General features: G+C 39.2%; 1 pseudogene; it reads left to right on the forward strand.

Moving 5' to 3' along the window:
* The first annotated feature begins 646 nt into the window (after positions 1-646).
* On the forward strand, positions 647-25,141 carry LOC126962266 (protein MIX23-like; annotated as a pseudogene).
* Positions 25,142-25,474: the final 333 nt, after the last annotated feature.

A 25,474-nucleotide genomic window follows, 5' to 3' on the forward strand; every position in this document is an offset into this window, starting at 1 on the left:
CAATAAAGACAGTAATTGTAACAACAACAATGACAAATGTGCCCAAACATTTTCAAACACCCCTCTGGGGAAAAGGGGATGTTACCATCCTCTACTGACAATTTCAGGCTAATATTTTGTAAGCACTCAACTATTACTTGTTGAATAAATTATTAACTAATACATAGATAAATAAAATAGTTTGTGCCTGTGCTGATAAGAACTACTGGTTTCTAATGATTAACAGGATTGAATTAGACTAAAGTGTGATTGGACCCTGAGTTTTACAATGAAACTTATGGCATTATTTGTTTAATTTCTGGAAGAGTTCTTTATTCAACCACCTTTTCAGTTGTTATTCAAAAAATATTTATCTAGCGTTCACCATGGATTAGCTCTTCCAAAGGATAGTCAAGGTTCTTGGCCTCAAGAAGTTTACATTCTACAGAAAACCTATTAACTGAGGAGCACATGTATGGTAGGATTTTCCTCTTCTGCATATAGTAAATAGTGCTCTTCACATACTATTCTATACCCAGCCTCACTTCATCCTTTCCAGTTGCTCATGTAGAAGAAGAAATCAGAGAACCTGTCTTTTCCAAGGTCTACAAGTAGGAAATCAATGTAAGCTAAGCAGTTTAAAGCATCTCATTTTTTCTGGTCCAACATGGCGGCACCCAGCGGTGATGTGAATTGTGAGGTGTTTCGTAAGTTCCAGGAATTATTCAAGGTGATGAGGAACATTGATAACAGAACAGTACATGAGTTAAACACTATGGTTCCCACAGCTTCCTTTGCAGGGAAAAAATTGATGCCAGCCAAACCTATAAACAATTTTATGAGTTTTTGATAGCAGCTCATGCCAGTAGGGAAAGAGCCATAAAACAATTGTCTAGTCCAGACCTCAGCAGTAGTAAAAAACTTCCAAGAGGAGAAAGATAAAAATTTGGATGATTTAACATTACTAAAGCAACTTAGAAAAGAGCAGAAAAAGTTGAAATGGATGCAGTGAGAACCGAATGTTGAAGAGTGGTAAATGAAAAGATCTGGAAGGTGTTTAACAAATACTGCCAAATTCACTTCAAGCCTCCAAATGTGTCTGGAATTGGTGGGTTCTAGGTCTGACTTCAAGAATGAAGCTGCGGACCCTTGCGGCGAGTGTTACAGTTCTTAAAGATGGTGTGTCCAGAGTTTGTTCCTTCAGATGTGTCTGGAGCTTCTTCCTTCTGGTGGGCTCGTGGTCTCGCTGTCAGGAGTGAAGCTGCAGACCTTCGTGGTGAGTGTTACCGCTCTTAAAGGCAGCGCGTCTGGAATTGTTCGTTCTTCCCAGTGGATTCGTGGTCTGGTTGGCTTCAGGAGTGAAGCTGCAGACCGTCGCTGTCTCGTTCGCTTCAAGAGTAAAGCTGCAGACCTTCCCGGTGAGTGCTACAGCTCATAAAGGCAGCATGGACCCAAAGAGTGAGCAGCAGCAAGATTTATTGCAAAGAGCAAAAGAACCAAGCTTCCACAGTGTGGAAGGAGACCCTAGCGGGTTGCCACTGCTGACTCCCCCAGCCTGCTTTTATTCCCCTTATCTGACCCCACCCACATCGTGCTGATTGGCCCATTTTACAGAGTGCTGATTGGTCTCTTTTACAGAGAGCTGATTGGTCTGTTTTGACAGAGTGCTAATTAGTGCGTTTACAATTCTTGAGCTAGACACAGAGGTGCTGCTAGACAGAAAAGTTCTCCAAGTCCCCACTAGGTTAGCTAGACACAGAGTTAGCTAGATACAGAGTACCCATTGTTGTATTTACAAACCCTGAGCTAGACACAGAGTGCTAATTGGTACGTTTACAATCCTTGAGCTAGACATAGAGTGCTGCTAGACAGAAAAGTTCTCCAAGTCCCCACTACGTTAGCTAGACACAGAGTTAGCTAGATACAGAGTACCAATTGTTGTATTTACAAACCCTGAGCTAGACACAGAGTACTGATTGGTGTATTTACAAACCTTGAACTAGACAGAGTGCTGATTGGTGTATTTACGATTCTCTAGCTAGACATAAAAGTTCTCCAAGTCCCCACCAGATTAGCTAGATACAGAGTGCTGATTGGTGCACATACAATCCTCCCGCTAGATATAAAAGTTTTCCAAGCCCCATCCGGCTCAAGAGCCCAGCTGGCTTCACCTAGTGGATCCTGCACCCTGGGTGCAGGCGGAGCTGCCCTCCAGTCCCGAGCCACGCCTGCACTCCTCAGCCCTTGGGCTGTGATGGGACCGGGCGCCACGGAGCAGGGAGCAGTGCCCATCAGGGAGGCTGGGGCCGCCCTGGAGCCCACAGCAGGGCAGGAGCTTAGACATAGTGGGCTGCAGGTCCCAAGCCCCGCCCCGCAGGGAGGCAGCTAAGGCTCAGCAAGAATTGGAGCACAGCGCCAGCGAGCCGGCACTGCTGGGGGACCCGATGCACCCTCTGCAGCTGCTGGCCCGGGTGCTAAGCCCCTCGCTGTGCTGGGCCAGCGGCGACAGCTGGCCGCTCCGTGTGCGGGGCCAGGGGAGCCCGTGCCTGCACCCGCATCCACTGGAACTCACACTGGCCCACTAGCGCCGCGTGCAGCCCCAGTTCCAGCCTGCGCCTCTCCCTCCACACCTCCCCGCAGCAGAGGGAGGCAGCTCCAGCCTCAGCCAGCCCAGAGAGGGGCTCCCATGGTGCCGTGGCGGACTGAAGGGCTCCTCAAGCGCCGCCAGAGTGGACGCCGAGGCCGAGAAGGCGCTGAGAGTGAGGGCTGCTAGCACATTGTCACCTCTCACAAAGAATGAAGAAAGAGATACTTTTTTAAAAAGGACCAGATCATCTCATAAGAGCTAAGTATGACATATAATCAATAAGACAAGCTTCCTGGGATGATTTCTGAGCCAACAGTGTGAGACCTGTTGTTAATTTCAGCCCTACTTAGTCAAGACCTCAAGTATAAATAATTTTGATAATTATGGAGAAATCAACTGCTAGTTTATACTGATCCTGTTAAAAATTGTTTGAAACTATTAAAATAATTTTCTCTCAGTGTACATTTTTAAAAATCTCATCTCAAATAATCAGAAAATTGTATTTCCCAAATTCCTTTCATACTTACAAACACTAAAGCAGCATAGATTCAGAAATAGCACAACTGTAATTTTGGATGGGCAAATTGCTGTATATGTACTAAAGAAATGAAATAACAAAATCAATGAAGATCATTCATAGCTCTCGACTGTGATGTGGTGATGATCTAAATAGCCTAACTCTAGGTTATAATGAAGGATAAATGTCAATAAGGCAAATACAACACATGAACTGCATTTTAAAACTCCAGCCCTTGGCAAAGGAATCTCTTCACCCTCCCTCCCATACCCTCTCTCATATGTATAAGAACATAGTCACACAATTAAATTTTGGGTGTTATTGTCGATAAGGTGTACTTCAAGTAATTACAAAGCAACAGAAAAAAAATAGTTTATCTTACTGAACATTAAATCACAAGCTGTTGCAGAATTATGAACAATTTATTTCAATAGTAAGGCAAGAATACATATTTGGAACTTCATAGAAGTCCATACTACCCCAGATTCACTCAACATTCAACAAATTTTCTTTTTACTGAGCTTCTCCCTGTTTTGGGCTCCTAACACTCAGACCTCATGAGTAAGGATGCAGAATCCTGAGCAGGAAATTTTCTTTTTTCTTTTTTTTTTCAGACCAAGTCTCGCTCTGTCACCAGGCTGGCGCGCAGTAGCACGATCTCAGCTCACTGCCAGCTCCGCCTCCCAGGTTCACGCCATTCTCCTGCCTCAGCCTCGCGAGTAGCTGGGACTACAGGTGCCCGCCACCACACTCAGCTAATTTTTTTTTTTTTTTTTTTTTTTTTTTTAGTAGAGATAGGGTTTGACCGTGTTAGCCAGCATGGTCTTGATCTCCTGCCCTTGTGATCCACCTGCCTCGGCCTCCCAAAATGTCGGGATTATAGGTGTGAGCCACTGCACCCGGCCCTGAGCAGGAAATTTTCAAATCTTGTACCTGGGGCTACACTAGCTCAATGTCCCTGGCTCAAAGTTCTGAAACTAGAAGTGATTAAGCATGAAATAGGTCTGTACTGGATACTGGATACGGGAGTATCTTACTTTTCTTATTTAAATAACTGTTTATCCACATGAGGTAAAAGTCCCTATTTCATAAACAGTTGATAAAGAAAATCTAACTCAAACTGGTTTAAGCAGAAGAGGGAATCTTCTGAAAAGTCCACAAACAAATAAATTTGACTTCTGACTTGACAGGGTTCAGGGTCTGAAAAGACGTCTTCGGTTCCCTGTGTCTGATATGTCAACTCTGTTAGTTTCCTTCTTAGATGCTACATGGTGAGCAAGATAGCTGCCCGCAATGCAGTTTCTTATATTTTCCCCTACACAATGAAAGTTCTGGACCTGACTCTCATTGGCCTATATTGGACCACAGACCAGAGGAATGCCCTTTCTGATTGGCCAGTCTGAATCACATGTTCTCCAGAGTTCTCATGACTCTGGATTCGATAGAGTCAACTTTAGTTAGGCTGAGAGTGGCAGAAAGGGTGGTTCTCCCAGAAGTTCGGATTAGCATTAACTAAAAGAAAGTAAAATACATACTAGGTATCAAAAAAAAAAGCACATATTCACTACAGATGACAAGCTTAGGTCTCCCAGGCAGTAAGAATTTCCATTTGTAAATGAGGTACTGCAGAGAAAGAGGTGTGGATTTGAAGTCAAAATTTCTTAATTCTAATGTTAGTTAGCTCAACTGGTTTTAGCTACATGACAGGGGTCTTGTAAGAATTAAATAAGTATTTAGTGAAAGTGTTTCATTAACATTTGAATATTAATTTATAGTTAAATACTGTCATCATTACTCAAGAAGCTAAGAATATGTCCTTTGGAAAGGTATTTTTCAAATACCTGAGTTGACTGACAGAACCTCACTTTTGTTTAAGAAACCCAATCCCCTCAATAGTGTCATGTGCTTCATTAAGCTACAGTGGCAATGGCATCTTGTGGTGTTGCCATCTGCTAGATCCTTGGAGTCTTCTGGTCCAGCCAATAGACATGATTCAAGAAAGTAGGAAAAAAACACACTCTTAAGTGCTTTCCCTGAGAAGTAACACATGTCAATTTTGCTCATATTTCATTGGTCAGAACTGGACATACACGATCAAGATGAAAGTGATGGGAAATGTAGCCCCTGTCTGGACAACTACTTCTAAAAGATAAGTTTATTCCATGGAAGGTGGAACACACAACCAGCCATGTCTATTGCTACAGCCATGTTAACTGAAATGGCCGTCAACACTGACACAAACTCTTATCAAGGGAAAGGAAAGAAGGTGGAAATTCTTTAAGTCAAAACCATCAATTTCCTAGAGCTTCTATAGCAAATTGTTACAAACTTAGTGGCTTAAAAACGACAGAAATTAATACCTTCTCAGTTTTGGAGGCCAGAAGTCTAAAATCAATGTGCTGGCAGGGCTGTTCTCCTTCTGAAGGCTCCAAGGGAGACTCCTACCTTGCCTCTTCCAGGTTTTGATGGTTTCAAGTATTGCTTGGCTTATAACTATACAACTTCAGTCTCTGCCTCCATCTTCAGATGGTCTTCTCTTTGCGACTTCTTTTGCTCTTCTCTGTGTCTATGTCTTCTCTTCTAAAGACACTTTTCATTGGATACTTTGCATTTAACATTCATTAAGGCCTACCCTAGTCTAGGATGATCTAATTTGAAGATCCTTACCTTAATTACATCCTCAAATACAATTTTTCTAAGTTAAGTTAGATTGATAAATTCTGGGTGAACACACTTTTTCCACCCAGGAAAAAAAAATGGGAGGGGAAAAGGGGGGCACAATTCAAGCCACTACTTGTTTTTTGAGAGCCCTAGAATAGTTTAGGTTTAAGTGTATATTCTCCATCTTGGCCAAATAGGATGAGTTCACACAGTTTTATGTGTCACTGAGATGCTAAAAAAACTAATTCTTTACATGGAAAGGTAAAATTATTTTGTACAAAAACAATAGACATAATTGCTAGAAAACTACCTGCATTTTGTACAAGAGCAATAGACATCATTGCTAGAGAACTATCTGCATATGGGAATTGATAACAATTATCAGTGCTACTTGTTCTGGTTTTTATTAATTTATTATACATCTTCATGTATGAGAGGCAGTGATAAAATATGCAAATAATTCAGAGAGACCTGGATTCAGATATTAGCTCAGATACTTCGTAGATAAGTGATCTTTGGAAAGTTACTTAAGCTTTGTATATGAGAAACTTTTGTATATGAGAAACCTTTGCTTTCTCATATACAACAGGGATGGCTGAATTGTATCACACAAGATGTGGCACGTCATCAGTCGTAACAAATGTAACACTGTGGTGCTAGATGTTGATAGTGGGAGAGGTTGAACATATGTGGAAATGGGGGTATTTGGAAACTCTTCATACTTTCTGATGAACTTTGCATAAACTTAAAAGTGCTCTAAAAGCCAAAGTTTACTAATTTTAAAAAATCACAGTGAATTGCAGTGCATGATATACACAAAGTTTATATACACAAAAATATGCAATATTTAATCAGACCCTACTCACTGTCTATATAAATCATATTTTTCCTTTAAGTTCCATCTTAACAGTTACCCTCTAGAAATCCCTTTTATTCTGCCTTCCTATGTAGATCTTTCCTGTACCTGAAATCCCGTGTGTGTAACCCATAGGAAAAACAAATAATGTGTCCTCCGAAGATCTATTATTGTTTCAGGTTTTCACATAAAATGTCTTCAAAACTGTAAGTTTTTCTTTGAAGAATGGGATTATATTTTTCAGATGTTCTTGGTCTTTTTTAGCAGCTTGATGGTTTGCTTAATAAATGAGGCCTAACTAATCCCTAAAGTAAAAAAAAAAAAAAAAAATACAATGTATCCAAACTATTTAAACTCATGTGAAAAGAATCTTCCCCTTGAAAATAATGTCAGAATTAATCTTTAGATTTCTCACCATGTAAAGTGTAAATACTACAGCATCTGTGTGTGTGTTGATAGTATTTTATGCTTACATAAATATTTGTATACACAATTTAAATCTAAGGTTCCCCTTCCTAACCCACATCTTATTTTCTGTGCCAAATGATCAGTGTGTGGGATTAAATTTTCTAGGAGTAGCACACAGCTGTTAGGTGCCACAAATATATTGAGCTACAAAAGTCTATTTGAAGGCAACATTTCTGAAAAAGGCTCACCACCTCATCTGCGATAAGTCATAGAGCCTTTCATTCATTATAATTAGGTTCAACAGCCAAATAAAATTACTACATTTAAGCCTGACAATTGAAGGTCATGTTCAAAGCTGGAGAGAGGACACAGTGGAACATATGAGAAGGAGTTTCTATAAAAACTTTCCCTTACTCTGTGGTGTTTTAACACACGTAGTCCATGGTTTGCTGCTGGTTATTTGTTTGAGTCCTACAGATGAAGAAAATAAAAATTCATTCCAGGTTGGGAGAATCTTACATTAGGAAAAACAATTAGCATTTTAAAATTATAAATAATTGTAACTATTAGACTTTATCGAATACCCACAAGTAGGGTAGTTTTAAAATATTCATAGGCAATAGGCAGGAGGCAGGCTTCTCTTTGAGACTTCAAATCTTCATTACATTAAATATATTAACCAGGCACACTGACTCATGCCTGTAATCCCAACACTTTGGGAGGCTAAGGTAGGAGGATTGCTTGAGGGCAGGAGTTCAAGACCAGCCTGGTCAACATAGTGAGACTCCATTTCTATTAAACAAACAAAATGACATTGAAACATACAACTGTGGCCAGGCACGGTGGCTCACACCTGTAATCCCAGCACTTTGGGAGGCCTAGGCAGGCGGATCATGAGGTCAGGAGACTGAGACCATCCTGGCTAACACGGTGAAACCCTGTCTCTACTAAAAATACAAAAATTAGCCTGGCGTGGTGGTGGGTGCCTGTAGTACCAGCTACTCGGGAGGATGAGGCAGGAGAATGGCATGAACCCAGGACGCAGAGCTTGCAGTTAGCGGAGATTGCGCCACTGCACTCCAGCCTGGGCGACAGAGCAAGACTTTGTCCCACAAAAAAAAAAAAAAAAAAAAACCTCTCAATAAATCAAAATTTTGAATTTTAAAAGGGGTTTTATAATTTTTATTAACACATTTATTCTAGATAAGCCCATGGAAATCTAGTAGGCTGTGAGCACTCAGCTTATATCACTAAATGAATAAATGCCTTGTTTACATCAGGTGATTTGCCAACATTGTCTCCTTTTAACACCCTTTAAGGTAGAAATTTTTTTCCCTTTTCCAAATGAGGAAACTGAGCTGGAAGAGTCTAATGAGCATTCCTAGGATCATGAGAGCAGTAAGGAGCAGAGTCAAGGTTCAAATCCAACTTAATCTGCCCTCTGTGCCCAGACTCTTTCCTGCCATCCTCTGCCCATCCAAATAATGTGGGTCTTGACATACCTCCTTAACTTTTATTGGACGCAAAACAATTTAATCAATATTTATTGTCTATAACTCAAGAGTAAATTAATTATCTGCCTTGGGACCACCCTGATTCATATGTAGGTATCTAACTTTTGACACAAGTGTCACATTTTTTCCTAACTACAACTGCAAACAACATGAGGGCACCTCCACCCTTATTGTCCCCTCCCCAGCATCTGGCCTGTATGGCATATATATGGGAAGCTTGGTAACATTGTTGAGGAACACACAACTTTCACTAACAATCAATGTCAAGTCCCTATGTGAAAGCCAAGTGAAGTCCCAGTTTTCTGTAAATATAATTCTACTGAGTTAAAACCAAAATTGTTATATAACAAATTATTCTATGTATCACGTTAAATTGTATACGTATAAATGTTGTCCTGTAGAAGTTATCAGTACAGACTACTCTTTCTTCCCTTGAGGCTTGGGTAGAAGGGACCAATCTCATTAACAACTAAAGACAGATTGTATTTGAACATAGAGGGATAGAAGAAAGAGGAATGCTTTTCTGAGGAAGAGGATAATCCTCTGGCAGGTGGGAAAATCTTGATTTAAAGAGACTATGTCCCCCAAATATTCTAATATAGAGACAAATGTAGAGTCTATTTTTCCTTTAATTTTTTACAAATTAGTATTTTGACATAACTTCAGATTTAAGATGAAATTGCAAGAATTGTACAAAAAATCCATGAATCCCTTACCCAGATTAGCCAAGTGTTAACATTTTACCATATTTGCTTTTACTTTCTCTCTCTCTCTCTCTCTCTCTCTGGGTGTATATATACATATGTATACACACACACATATACTTTTCTCTGAGTCTGAGGTTAAGTGTGAACATGATATTCCTTCATGCCTAAATATATCAGTGCAAAGCATTCTTAGATAACCACAATATAATTTTCACAGCTAGGAAATTAATATTAAAGCAATACCATTATCTAAACTACAAACTTTACTCAGATTTTGCCAATTGTCCCAATTAAATCCTTTATAGGAAAAAAAAAAAGGCCCAGATCAATCATTGTATTTGGTTATATGTCTTAACCTGAAACTGTTTCTTGGTCTTTTTTTGTGTTTTATGACATTCACATTTTTAAGAGTACAAGTGGACAATTTGACCTTGTCTGATATTTCTTCGTGATTTGATTCAGTTTTGCACTATGGGCAGGACTCAAAAATGTCACGTTTTTCTCAATGCATCATATTAGAAGGCATTTGATGCCAATTTTCCCCATTAGTGGTGATGTTTACTCTAATAGGTATTAAGGTGATGATTGTGAGGTGTCTCTAGTAAAAAGTTACCATTTTTGCTTTGTAATTAATTGGGGTGTTGTGGGGAAATATAATGTCATTTTTAAAATATTATTTTAATTCTAGTATTATAAAGCAAGTGTTTTTGTCCTATTTGATCTTATTAGCATCGTATAAGCTATCCATAATCCTGAATTTTCAAGAGACTAAAAAAGTTGTATCTGGAACACACATGTGTTTTGAATGAGATGAATTACAGTGTATATATTCTATCCAAAACATGGACTTTTCTACATATTTTGAGGGCAAAAATGTTCTCATGGTTATAGGTTAATAGTTATTTAACCTATGTGGCATATGTTTTATGATAAAACATAAAACATTGCCACTTTTATAATCATTCTTATTGTTCTTGAATCTAGGACCTTATTCACCCAAAACAATTTAGTTGACAACTAATTTTAATTTAATGTAAGGCAATATTTGTTAATATTTTCTAAGAAATGTTTATTTTGAAAAGGTGTCCATTAACAATCTTCTCCTAAAGACTTCAGTATAATCTAATTGTTGGGAGATAAATTCAGGATTGGGGATAGTTCATAATTATTGTGACCTCCAGTTGGATGAAGTAGCAAAATATTTGCCTTCAGATAGACGCTTCAGGAATCTTGTTACCTAATAAATAAATGTATGAGTTTGGCAAAGATCACCCTGGCTGCTCTATGGAAAATGAGTTAGAGAGGGAGAAGTGGTGGAAACAAGGAGACCACACAGGAGACTGTTCAATAATCCAATGAAGAGACTACAATTACACCAACTCAAGATATAAATCAGAGGCTGGATCAATAGGAATTCATGATCATGTGGATACAGGGACTAAGATACACGGAGATATCAGGACAACTGTCTGAATTAAATTTGAACAACAGTGTGAGGGTGGACAAGTTGCCAGTTACTAAGAAGGGACTACTAGGGAAGTAAAAGGAGTTTTGCACATGTTGCTTTTGAGATGTCATTGAGGCATCCCAGTGGACATAATCAAGAGGTCTTTGGAGGTACAAGGCTGGAGCACAGAAGAGACATTAAGGTGGAACAACTGTGCTTAGTGCTTCATTTATTAAGATTAATCTAGTACCATTTTTTGATCAGCTTCCATCAAATGTGATTTTTGTTTAAAACTCAAAACCACCATCTGAAACAGATGAAGTAAGCATTAACCAGTTTTATAGTGAGCTTGTACTCTTGTGATGGCAGAGCCAAATCAAGCAATAATAATCATATGTTTAGTTAGGCACTGTGCAAGCACTTTAAGTACACTCTCTCATTTAAATAAAATTTTTAAAGTAAAAAAGGGAGTCCTGTACTCACCATAGTAAAATATCACATGACTTTTCCATCATGAAAAATTTATTGACCTTTCTGTCCATGCACCAGCTTCTTTCTCTGAAAATGATCTATGTTCATACCACCATGCTGTCCTCCTCACCACCTCAAGCTTCCTTTTCCTGCCCTCCATCCATGTTGGTAAACACGGCCCAATTTGCTGTCCAGAATTGATTGTTCATGGAAAGGCAGGATGGAACCAAGCCAAAGTGGGACCAAAGTTTTTCTCCAGAGATTTATGATCAGAGTCAAAGATTCCAACTCAGTCTAGGTGCTCTCTGAAACCAAGGAACATAAACCGAGGAAAAGGTTGCATGTCTTTGTTCTACACTGTGGGCAAAGAACATCATAAAAAACTGCTCAGCAAGAGAGGCCACACGAAGCTGATCCAAAGAGATCAGTGAGGATGAGATTGCGGGGGTTCTGACTCCTGAGGGACAGTCATATTTCCATCCTCTGACCCACGCAATAGCCCAGTATCCTTACCTTGCTCAATTGGAGCTGAATTTCCATTACTTGCACTTGCCAAGGCTGATCTGGCTACTCTACTGCTGAGTGCCCAATCTGTCAGTAGCAGAAATCCACACTGAGTCCTCAATATGGACCATTTCCTAGGTTGATCAGCCAGCTTCCTGATGGCAAGTGGATTACACTGGAGCATTTATTTTATGGAAAGGGCAGTGTTTTGTTCTCACTGGAATAAACATTTAATCTGGAGTTGGATTTGCCTTCTCAGCTTCTTCCAAAACTACCAACCATAACCTTATCCACCATCATAGTATTTCACACAGCATTGCTTCTGATCAAGGAAATCACTTCACAGCTAATGAAGTGCAGTAATGGGCCCACGCCTATAGGATTCACTGGTTTCACCAGGTTCCCCACCATCCTGAAGCAGCTAGCTTGATAGAATAGTGGAATACTTTGGCCAGGCATGGTGGCTCACACCTGTAATCCCAGCACTTTGGGAGGCTGAGGTGGGCTGATCACGAGGTCAGGAGATCGAGACCATCCTGGCTAACACGGTGAAACCCTGTCTCTACTGAAAAATAAAAAAAATAAACAAAATTAGCCAGACGTGGTGGCGGGCACCTGTAGTCCCACCTACTCAGGAGGCTGAGACAGGTGAATGGTGTGAACCCAGGAGGTGGAGCCTGCAGTGAACCGAGATCGTACCACTGCACTCCAGCCTGGGCGACAGAGTGAGATTCCGTCTCAAAAAAAAAAAAAAACAGTGGAATGCTTTTTGAAGACTCAATTTCAGTGCCAATTATATGACAATACCTCCAAAAGGCTATCTATGCTCTGAAGCAGCATCCAATATATGATACGGTTTCTCCCATGGCCAGGATTCATGGGTCCCAAGAATCAATTGGTAGAAATGGCACAACTCATATTACCCCTGGTGATATACTAGCACAATGGTTGCTTCCTATCCCTGCAACCTTATGTTCTGCTGGTATAGACGTATTAGCTCCAATGGAAGAAATATTTTTACTAGGAAACACAGCAATAATTTCATTGAAATAGAAGTTAAGACGACCATTAACTAGTCACCTTGGGCTCCTCCTGACTCTGAATTAACAGGCAAGGAAGGGAGCTACTGTGTAGGATGGGGTAATCAGTCCCGGTTACCAAGGGGAAATTGGACTGCTGCTACACATGGGAGGCAAGGAAGAGTATGTCTTAAACATTGGAGATCTTTTAGGGTGTTTCTTAGTACTACCCTGTTCTTTGATTAAAGCCAATGCAAAACCACAACATCACAATTCAGGTAGGACTGCTAAGGGCCCAGACTCTTCAAAAATAATGGGAATTTTACTTGGTTGTGTTTTTCACCTACCAGGCAAAGAACCATGACCAACTGAAGTGATTACTGAGAACAAAGGAAATATGGAATGTATACTAGCAGAAGATAGTTACAAATGACAGCTATAACCATGTGTCTCCTTACAGAAATGAGGACTGTAATTGTTATGAGTATTTCTTCCTTATTTTCTTATAAATATGTTTGTATGTATATGTGTATATATATGTATTCATGTATGTATCTGTATATATATGAAGCAAATATTGTGTTTTCTTCCTCTCTTATTCCCTTATCATCTAACATAAGATGTATTAATAATAGTTGAGTTTATATCACCATATTTAAGTTATATTATGAAGAGTGAACACCATCAATTTGAAAAATCCTGTCAGGCAGGGCACAGAGCCTCACGCCTATAATCCCAGCACTTTGGGAGGCCGAGGCGGGTGGATCACCTGAGATCAAGAGTTCAAGACCAGCCTGACCAACATGGAGAAACTCATCTCTACAAAAACACAAAATTAGCTGGGCATGGTGGCGCATGCCTGTAATCCCAGATACTCAGGAGGCTGAGGCAGGAGAATCACTTGAACTCAGGAGGTGGAGGTTGCCGTGAGCTGAGATCATGCCATTGCACCCCAGCCTTGGGAACAAGAGCAAAAGTCCATCTCAAAAACAAACAAACAAAAACAAAAACAAAAACCTGGCAATATCAAGCGTTAAGAAGTGGATCAGCTTGAGCTCTTATACATTACGATGGAATGTAAAAAAGGTACAGCCACTTGGAGAAGAGTTTGGCATTTATCTATACTTGCCATGTGGCCCAATAATCCCACTCCTAGATATTTATCCTGGAGAAATAAAAGCTTATATTAAGCATAAAAACTCTTCTGCAAATACTTATAATAATAGTATTCATAACTACTCCCACCAGGAAATAACCCAAATGTCCTTCAGTACATGCATGTGTAAACCATAGGTACATGCATGCAATGGAATACTACACAGTAATAAAAAGGAATGATCAATACATTCAGCAATATGAAGGAACCTCACATGCACTGTGATGAGCAAAATGTTATATACTCTATCATTCCATTTATATGGCCTTCTGGAAAAGGCAAAACTATAAAGATGGAGAACAGATTAGTGGTTATCTAGGGTTAGGGTTGGGGAAAGGTTCTGACTACAAAGCAGCAGCATGAGGGAATTTTTTGAAGGTGAAGCTAACTGTTCTATATCCCGATTGTGGCAGCAGTAGTTACAAAACTCTATGGATTCGCTAAAACTCACAGAGCTGTACAACAAGTAAAAAGTGAATTTTAATGACATATTTTAAAAGTATCATTAAAAGGATTTTAAGCAAGGTAATATGTTTTAGAATGAATCAGTGTGAAGAATGGATTAGATCAGATGTATCAAACACCAGAGACATGAAATTTGCCTGGGGCTGTTGCATTAATCCAGTAGCGATTAAGGTTAACTAGGGTAGTGATAGCGAGGATGGAGAGAAGTGGATGGGTTTGAGGGTTTGAGAGACACTACATAGTAAAATTTGCAGACTATGACGATTAAGAGATAATACTCATGTTTTTGACTTAAGCAAGTGTCATTCACCAGGACAAAACTGGATACAGAAAGATTTTAGAGAGAGAACAGTTGCTCAGTTTGGAATACATTAAGGTTTGTGATATAATTGTGTGTTTCTAGGCAGATAGTTACACAGTACCATGGCTGAACTAAAATACTTCTCTTCTATCCAAGTAATGGTGCTGAGGAGTGACGTAATATACTATAATTATATAACTGACATTTCCAGGAACCCAAAGCAGTTCATGAAAAATGCAACGTGTATCTTCTCAGTTCATTGAATTATTCCTCCTGGAAACATTTTCAGCTTGGGACCTGGAGCCTGTTCACATCAATTTGTTGTCCACACAAAGGTGCAAAAACTGATGAGTAGAGTTTGAATAACAAGGGCAATTACTTAGCCCCCTACAGTAGCTTGAATCTCTAGCTCGTGCCAGTTTTCAGCTCCACTGAGAGCATGCTCTTCTGCCTAAAGAAACAAAAAATGCTGAGAGGAGGACAGATGTTTTCAAAAGTCCTTGAAAGCCTTTCTCCAATAATGTGGCTAAGGTAGCCTTTAATTTTACAGCTCAAGGACAATGAGGGAAAACATATTTGCCTCTTGTCACATAATATTTCTCAGTAGGATTAATTATGGTTGTGGTACTTAATACTTCAAATCACTGGTTGGGTTTTTGTTCTCATTAGTGCTGAAAGAATTGATATGATGCCTGCCCTGCAGATCTAGATGTTGTCATTTTCCCACCACCCCTCCCAACAAAGCAAAAAATGAGCCAGTTAAGTATAGGGGTTCTCAAAGCCACAGATGACAATACTTGGTCCTATGTTGTTTTGAATTATTTTAATTGTTCATTTGTATAGATCTGGTCTTCAAGAAAATCATGTCCTTTAAGAAGCATGTTTGCTCTTTCTGTTGACTCCTTCCCTGTCCTTTGTGCAGTGCTAGACACGCATTCTGAATTCAAAAAGTACCAAAAAAGTACTGTGATACACAGTAATGAACCTTAAAATGTTCTTGGTTGAGCTTTACTTTGAGTTAATGTTTAAGTCTCCTTCTTTCCCCATCTTATCGCCTGTTCCTATCATGCTCTACCCCGGACCCCAACTCACATACAAACTATTTTTTTTTACTTCTACATCTCTTTGTCTCACTCTTTCCCAGGTTCCTAAAGGCAAGGGGGAGCCTGTTACAAATCTTAGAGAATGAGTTAATTTCCTTATGACAGATGTTTTCAATATGTCTCAGAGCTCCAGCTGATCCTAATTGGGATTTAGAGTTTGCCTGATTGTGAGGAACTAGTGGTTTCACTGAGAGTTGTCCTTTTTAGAGAAGTAGGGGAAGGATAACAGGACCCAGAGGATAAAATTTTATGTGTGCATAGGCTTATGGCAGAGGGGAAAGTGAAGCAATAAAGAGAACAGGATGGCATTGGTTCCCTAGGCCAGAGCCTAGACTAGGTCTGATTCCTGGGAAGATGGGAAGTTATAGTAGTTGTGCCATTAAACACAACTACTTATAATAATTCTTGAATGACTTTATGAGTCATAGAACCCAAACAGAGATGTTTTGTGGGAAAAGTAATCAATTCTAAACCTTCCTTTAATACCCTAACAGCTTTCCACAAACATCACAAAAGGAGCTTCTAGGGTATGACTCTAGGAATTCCATCCTCATGAAAACATGAGACTGAATAAGTAGGAGATAATCAGGTAAAGACTTGGAGGGTCAGGAGGACATTTCAGGCAAAACAGACATCTTGAGCAAAAGCACAAGATACAGCTCAATGTTTGGGAGAATCTCAAATAACTCATTATTGATGGAGCTTGATGTTACAAGACATGGAGTAGCAAGTGTAAGAATAAAGAATAGGCAAGTCCTGCTTGCGATGCCTAAAAGCTGGGATTCCATCTTATAAAACAGGGATTGCCAACTCTAGTCCAGTGGTTGTGGCTGCCTGAAGGTCTGAGTGAAGAAGTCTGGGGTAGCATTTAGACTCAACAGGATCAGAGGCAAGAGAGGCAAGTGATAGCACATATGCGAGGTTTTGATGTTCCTGTTTTGGCAATGAGGAGCCATTGATAGTTCTTTGCCCCCAGAAAATGAGACCTCAAAGGCATATATTATACAACATCAGAGTATACTTATTGTTTAATAAATTTGGCCTTTTTTTAAGATCCTGAGAGATCACTGATTATTTTAATCACATATATTGTACTCTCCTCATTCTGTCAAGGTCTTCTGGTAAGGTTGAAACATATGCTGATTTAGCCAATAATATCAGCCCTTTCTGAGTCTTTAAAAATTGATCTGTACAAAGTTTAGATGAGGTCTATAGTCCTTAATCCTTCCATTTCAGTGTGACCTGCAAACTAATGAGTCTCTCAAAAGTTGCTTTGAGTAGATCTGCCATTAGCAAATCACTTTATTATCTTAGGTGCTAACCCCAGATTAATTCCATCAACTTGACTTCTCATCTTTTCTGTTTTTACTTGGGTTCTCCTGAGATTTTAAGTCAAGGAAGAATCTCCACTTAAATATACTCAATAATAAACTAGCCAAACTAAAAGAGAATGACTTAAAACATTCTATTACTTTAAAAGTTACCTTTAATACTATTATATAATGCAGATGTTAGAGGGAGGAGAGGGCATCACTAAACCTGACTTTTGCAGGTTTGAGGTACACAGTCTGGAGATCTCACTGAGCAATGGCATATTGAACCATAACAGAAATTCAGAGGACAAAGTATGTAAGAGGAACAGACAACTGACTTAGATTAGCAAAATGTGGCTCTGGACATGTGAAGCTCAGCTTGTATTATATCATTCTAAAAGTATATATTCAGAACTGATCGATTGCCTGTCCATAATAGCTTCTTTTTAACTACATTATAAATAAAATTTTAAGATTTTATCATATAGTAAATAATCACAAATTTTTAATATTATGGTAGGCTTTCCTTTCCAGCCATATTTTTATCTTTATTGCTCACCACTGAGTTTCCTGTTTTTCTTACATTTTAGTGCATAACATTGGATATAAGTGTCAAGGCTGGCAAATTTTAATTTTTTGACTTTTTAATTTTTCTCAATTATTTAGATACTCTCACGCTGCCAGCAGTTTTCTAGAGTTTTCCATTTGGGTACTCCACCCTCAGCTCACAGATTGCACTTGATTCCTCTATACCAGCATCCTCATCATATTGGCTTTCATTCTAAGACTTTTTGCTCACTGTAGCAAGATAGCTGCCATAGTCCAAGCATCATTATCTCACATGACAGTATCCCAAAGAGGAAGAAAGGGGACAAGGACAAAGTGTAATTTCACCCAATTTTGTCTAGGGGAAAAAGCTCTTTAAGAGGTCACACAGGTGACATTCCATTACTTTTCATAGGCCAGAAATGAGTCAAATGGCCATGCGGTGCAGAAGAATATAGATAAATGAGTATGTGGCAGAAATGGATGGGATTGCCAAGACTAAAATAACCAATTCATAGCTCTTCCTTTTGAACTAGACACATGGCTCCTCCAAACAATTTCTAGATATTATTTATCAAGAAAAAAATTAGGAATGGCTTTTGGCCAGGCAATCAAAAATTTCTGACACATTACTCCATTAAAGGAATGGATATAATGTGGAGGTGAAGGGTTTTCTTGATTTAGAAATTTGGTAGATAATAGAGAATGGTGGAAGATGAGCAAGTTGAGTTGAGAGAAGAGAGATGATTTTCATTTGGGGCTCATCAAATTTGAAATGCCTGTGGTGCATTGAGGTGGATGTGTCCAAGAAGATGGGGGACACAAGGAACCAGATCTTAGGAAAAAGTTGTGTGCAGAAGAGAGACTTGAGATCCAGCAGTATAACTAATGATAGTTGAAGCGCTAGGTTTGAATGTAACCAGTGAGGGGAAGTATAAAGAGACAGATGACAGAGGAACTAGTATGAAATGCCAATCAATAATTTAAGAATGGGAAAAGAAATTCAGATATGGAACGCAGCTTGGAAAGATATGACAGAGATAAGAGAAAAACCAGATGGGGGTAATGTCATGAAAATCCACAAAGACTTCCAAAAAAGGACTGAAAAAGAGAGTCAAATGCTGCAGAAAAGTCAAACAAGATGAAAGTAGAAAACAATGAGACGACTTGGGCAATTAGGGCATGTTGTTGCATAGCAGTATTTTCAACAGAATGATTAAGAAAATAGCCAAATCATAGTGGGTTGAATAGCAAATGAGAATCAAGGAAAAGGAGAAAAGTATTTAACTAGTTACCACACATACACTCCAGTTGTCACTAAGGTTTATGATATCTTAATTTTTAAAAAGAATGAAAACGGTAGAAATGTTAGTCACTATGATTTTTTCTGCATGCCTTTTCAGCATAATCATCGATAGTATCTAATCTGTCTACCCACAGACAGATGTATGTATTTAGTATGTATGTATGTATTTAGTATGAATTTTTCAATTTCATAAATACTATCATTCAACTTGAGATCTAATCCTAATTTCAATCCTTACTAGCTTTGTGACTTATGTGGTTCGTCCAAAGGTCACACATCTAGTCTGTAAGATAATTCAAAATCCATATTCTTCACAATAGAGAATTCTGGTGAGCCTATTGAAGTGAGTCAGTTCCCACTTAATAAGTGACAATGTGACTTTAATTTTTCCACATGAATCTATCTACCTCCCCTTCCACAGTGCAACAGACAAAATAAGGGCTATGAGAGAAGATATTGAATATATATACACACACACACACACACACACACACACACACACACATATATTCATAATATATGTAGTTATATTCAATGTTATTCATATATATCCAGAATTCTACCAGAGATAGAAGTAAAGAGGGTAGTCTCCATATTCCTGAGGATGAGAAACTCATTCCCTCCTCCCATCCAGCTATCCCCTCTCCTAGAATTTCCAGCCAGTTATAGCTGAGAAACAGATAAACTATTAAACAGAGAAGCTCTCCAACAAAGGGCTGTGTGAGAGAGGAGTGTAACTCAGTGGTGCCAATAATATAAATCCATCACATAAGGCCAAGCATGGTGGCACATGCCTGTAATCCCAGCATCTTGGGAGGCCAAGGCAGGTAAACTCCTTGAGCCCAGGAGTTCAAGGCTAGCCTGGGCAGCATGGTAAAACCCTGTCCCTACAAAAAGTACAAAAAACTAGCTAGGTGTGCTGGCACCTGCCTGTGGTCCCAGCTACTCAGGAGGCTGAGGTGGGAGGATCCCTTGAGCCCAGGAAACAGAGGTTGCAGTGAGCTGAGTTGCATGCCACTGTACTCCAGCCTTGGCAATAGAGCAAGGTCCTGTCTCAAAAAAAAAATAATAATAATAATAATAAATTAATTAATCATATGCAGACTTCACTGGTTGTGATACATTCATTGTTAAGGCTTTCAAAATAACATCATCTTAGATAATAAGCAGTATGTTAATTATGTCATTAAAGTAAAAAATGTGGGGGGAAAGTTCTACACATTCATTTGAAGTCAATCATTTATATTTTAAATGGTTGAGATGTGTAACTTAGGAAACTTTTGCATTGAAATAGAGCAAACAAATTATTACAAAGCATTTCAAAAGGAAAAAGATTGTTATCTGAAATTTTGGCTACTCTTTATTGGTTTTCCATAGCAATTGGCTTGTCCTTGCATTTTACTTTCTCTCTTCTACTAGTGAAGAAACAAAAATGACAGCAGCTAATGCCAGGTCCTTTGAGCTGTTGCTCTATAACAAAGTAATTTAGGGAGGCAGAAAGGGGATGGAGTCAACTTTTATGAGAAAACTGCTCATGTTTTCCTCTCATAGAACTTTTCCATTCAGATGTTTTATGACAACTACAGTCTCTAAGGACTAACTCTACAAAGACTGATACTTTAAAATAAGATTTCCCTTATTACTTAATCATTGCAATCTGACAATAAAACCATCCGCCTGTAATGAGCCAGCTCTGCAAACCACTCAAGTCCAAAGAACTGAATGTCTGAAAGAACTCATTGTGTTATCCTGGGATGCCAAATTTGACTTTCAGACAGAAACTTAGTGTCTGACTTTTCTTATACCATCAGTGGGATAAGACACTTTCCTACTTTTTTTCTCTACTATGGGCATCTAATTTTTTTAATCTGGTTTATTTTACATTAAATGATGAAATAATCATGTTCAGAAGCCCTTAGGGTAATATAGGTTTTCACATGTGCTAAACTGTTGCTGTTCTACAGCCACAATAGCAATTATTTCTGAGATTTATTGGGCTGTTATGCTAGGTAGTATGCTTCATATGCAGTTTACTCTTGAATACATGCAAGAATCTTACAGAGTAGGAAATATTATTTTCTTTATTTTACAGAAAAGAAAACTGAGGCTTAAAGCCATTGAATAAGCTGCCCAAGTCAGAGTTATTAAGTGGCAGTAGTAGGACTCAAACTCAGGTATTTTGAGGTCAGAGTTTAACAGTCCCCAACCCTTATTACAAATAAAACATACAAACATAAATTACTATAATCAATGAGAACTCTCACTTAGAAGGCCACATAAATAGTTAATAAGTTAATGCAGGCCGGGCGCGAGTGGCTCACGCCTGTAATCCCAGCATTTTTGGGAGGCCAAGGTGGGCAGATCATGAGGTCAGGAGATCGAGACCATCCTGGCTAACATGGTGAAACCCTGTCTCTACTAAAAATACAAAAAAAATTAGCTGGGCGTGGTGGCGGGCGCCTGTAGTCCCAGCTACTCAGGAGGCTGAGGCAGGAGAATGGTGTGAACCTGGGAGGTGGAGCTTGCAGTGAGCCTAGATCGTGCCACTGCACTCCAGCCTGGGCAACAGAGCGAGACTCCGTCTCAAAAAAAAAAAAAAAAAACCAAAACAAAGGTTAATGCAACATCAAAAAGAAGACTAATTAATATTTATTTAAACAATATAGAGCATTCAAGATATCTGTAAATATGAACTTTTTTCATTTTTAATATATGTTGAAAAATAAACAAGAAATTAAGCAGATGACTTTAGGTCAGGACTATTTTAAAGGAACCAAATCTTGGTAAGTAGAGCCTGTTATACTAAGTACTAGGGAAGTTTTCAAACACTTTTGCAAAGGAGAAGTATTTATGCCCAGTTCATTTAGTTTTTAAAGACTCAATTAAAAAATAAAAATATTCATTTTGTTATTAGTGACAGACTTTCTAAATAAAACATCTGTTTCCTGAGCTGATGCTTCATAACCAGGTTAACAGGATCCTTGTGTCACACATGGTTATAAAATGACCAAGTGAAGGTCTATCATTGGCCCATCCATAATGGAACAACACAGTAAGACCAAAGTCATGGTCTCTGTAGTGCAGAACTTCATAAGTTTGATTTTGTTTAAATTTGAATAAACAACGTGTTTCCAGTCGCTCTTATCTTCAAGTCAGTGATTAGCAATACATTTGAACTTTTGCCAATTTTACACATAGAATCCAGTATAAAGTTTATGGTTATAGTCATAATGAGCTTCCTGTCTTACCTAAACTAATAATTAAAAGTTGTCCCCAAAATAATTTTCATCAGGCCATTTTATTTTTTCTTCTAGATCATTCTCAAGATGGTTCTCCTCCTAGGGGAAGGTAATTCCTTCTTTTGGGAAGATTGGGGTATGAAATATCCACCATGCAAGAAAATACTTCAATTAGTATCACTTGACTCAGAAGAAATTGCTCTGATCCAGTGGTCAACCATACCTCTGTTATTCCTCTTTCCCTGTATGTTCCCTTAGGAATGCCAAGCAACTAACTAATATTGAGGCTCTAAAGATATGCACCTGAAGCGGGCAATGACAAGACACTTTCCATCTGTACCAAAGCTCTGACCTGGCCAGGCATAGTGGTTCATGCCTGTAATTCTAACATTTTGAGAGGCTGAGGTGGTGGGTCACTTGAGCCCAGAAGTTTGAGACCAGCCTGGGCAACATAGCAAGACCCAGTCTCTACAAATCTACAAAAATTAGCTGGGTGTAGTGGTGCACGCCTGTAGTCCTAGCTACTCAGGAGGCCGAAGTGGGAGGATCACCTGAGCCTGGGAGGTTGAGCCTACAGTGAGCCATGATCGTGCCACTGCACTCTAGCCTGGTGACAGAGCGAGATCCTGTTTAAAAAAAAAAAAAAAAAAAATCTGACTGGGGCAGGAGTAAAGACTAATTCAACACAAAATTGTAAGAGAAGAGACCAATAGTCTATTGTAATTGAAAATATAGTAAAACATAAGAGCTAAATCATGAATTTTTAATCAGAAAGGCCTAGATTTTCATCCTGGCTCTACAGCTTAGCCGTGGGGGTTGCTAATAAACGAAAGAGGAAAGGGGACTATGACCAGTGAACTGAGTCACATCCTCACTTTGTATATCTGAGAATATTAATTCCTGGTGTGGCAAAGATATGAAGGTGAAAGAAGTCTCAGTGGGCATAGAATCATGAAGCCAAAGTGCTTAGGGGATGGAAACCAGGTTCAGAAAAGTCCCTGGGAATGAGAAAAACAATATGCCTGTGTTCAAGTCTTCAGGGAAAGGCCAAATAGGAGGATGTTAAATGAGGGCAGGTGACATCAGTGCTAATTTGAAGATGGTGGTTTTAAAAGAGGATGAACTTCTAGCATGGAAATGGATAATAATACTAATATCCAACATATAATTAGCATTTGAAACCTACTAGAAACGAAGTGCTTTATATGTATCATCATGTTTAAGCTTTGCAGTCTTGAAAGGCATATACTCTCCTTACACATACTGTACTGATGCAGACAGGAAAATCCTAAGAGTGGAAGTACTTAGCCCAACGGCACAGAGGTTGTAAATGGTGGAACTGGGATTCACACCCAGGCTGATTCCAGATCCTTTTCTTTCACCCACAGCCATACTGATGCCTCCATATAATAAATCCGGGGAACAATGAGAGAGGCATGCTCTAGTCATTGAGGAAGGGGCTTTCTCTCTAATGACAGTAATGAGCTGCCAAGCTTTAGGAAGGATAGGAAGAGATGGGAAGATAAAAATGTAGAGGATAAGAGGAATGTGACAGGATAAAGTTATTAATTTGTGAGGGTTCACAGCTTTCCTCCTTTTCTTTCCTCTGATCTCTGAGGAGAGCAAGCACAAGTCATCAGAGAAGAATTATATTCACTAAAGGGACTTTAATGTGAGCAAAGAAAATCTGGGGGCTATAAGTATCATACAAGAAGAGAGCTTAGATTATATGTTTACTTTTGGGGAAGGTTGATGGAAATTGGGATCAGGAGAGAGGAGAGGGGGAGTAAGTGAGAGTGACCACAAAGTTTACAACCCAAGCTAAGGCACTTTTGCAAGTGGAAAGGGGTGGCATTAATTTTTATGATGAACCAACAGGTACAAAGCCCTGGACATTTGATCACTCTAGCCAAAGTCCCCTCTAGTCACCTCTTGGTGCTTCCACTGTCTGTTGAAATTAAAACAGTAAGACCCATCCTGAGGTTAGACATGCTACAGAATCCAATGGGGAAGAAAGTTTGATCAGAGTTGGTGTGGACAACCTTGGCCCCACTAAAGAGAAAAGATTGAAATTCGTTTTCTGGCCATGTTTGTGTGTGTGTGTGTGTGTGTGTGAGGAAGAACATCTTTATTTATTATTTGTATAAATGTGTGGGCTATAAGTGCAATTTTGTTACATGCATAGATTGCATAGTAGTCAAGTCAGAGTTCTTAGAGTATCCATCATCCAAATAAGGCATGTAATATCCATTAGTAATTTCTCATCATCCAACCCCATCCCACTCCCTCACACTTCTGAGACTCCATTTCACTAGTATTTCCCTCTCTAAGTTCATGTCAGACCATGATTTTTTAAAATGCAAAACCACTTCAGAGCTGCATTAGTGGGTAATGGTTTATGGGTTTTACAGGAGTTTGTACTTAAAAGAGTCCATATAAAACATGAGGACATAATCAAAGTGAGGCTGGTAGAGGGCAAGGGGATAAAGTTCTTGTGAGAACAAGAATGAAAAATAAAAGTACATGGGTGGACCAGAAGGAGGGTGAGGGAACAGTTTAAATTGTAAGAAACAGATTTAGGTTCCCCTGCAGTAAGTTTTCTTGTAAAATACATGCTGGAATAAAAACGATGAGATGGATCTCTAAGTAGCTTCTGCTTATAAAAACTTACAAATAGCCATGCCGTTTGGCTTTGCATGGAGTGAAATATAATTCAGAGACTGGAAGCTTGTTTACAACTCAGCATAACTCTAGACACTGGGTTGTCTGCTCCCCCTGGGCAGCAGGGACTTCTTGTTTCCTACTTTGCCGTGATTGTAACTCAGCTACCCTCTCTGCCTCTGCTCCTTTCTGTAAAGTCATTGGCTTCCGCTCTTCCACTCAGGATGTCCTCCTTTTATGGGTCTGGCATGCAACATCTCCAAGGCAGAGGATCCAATTTGTTCATTCACCCACTATCCAGTAGACAGCCCTGCTGGGAAGATTATCTGTGTTGGAAAGCTTCATGTGCTTCTGATTAGCCTGCAGACTAGCTGTACTTAGTTCCAATGCCTACCCTTCATCCAGTATCTATGATCAAGGTCATGCGATCACAGCAAATAGAATGTGGTTACCCATGAGATGGGGACACCACACTCTCCTAGATGTCCTACCACCTCTCCAGATACTTGTCTGTGTAGTCATTAAATGTTGGCTATCCTTGAGGTTGAGGCTTAGGCCTTTTTCTCTTTTCCCACTATCTTTCTCCTTACATAATGTCTACCATGCCCATCACTTCAGTTCACACACATGGGTCAATGATTCCCAAATGTATATCACTTGCCTTCATCTCTCATTTGAATACCAGAGATGATATCTAATTGCCAACTTGACATT

Source organism: Macaca thibetana, chromosome 9, assembly GCF_024542745.1.
Source record: "Macaca thibetana thibetana isolate TM-01 chromosome 9, ASM2454274v1, whole genome shotgun sequence".
NCBI classification, from domain to species: Eukaryota; Metazoa; Chordata; class Mammalia; order Primates; family Cercopithecidae; genus Macaca; species Macaca thibetana.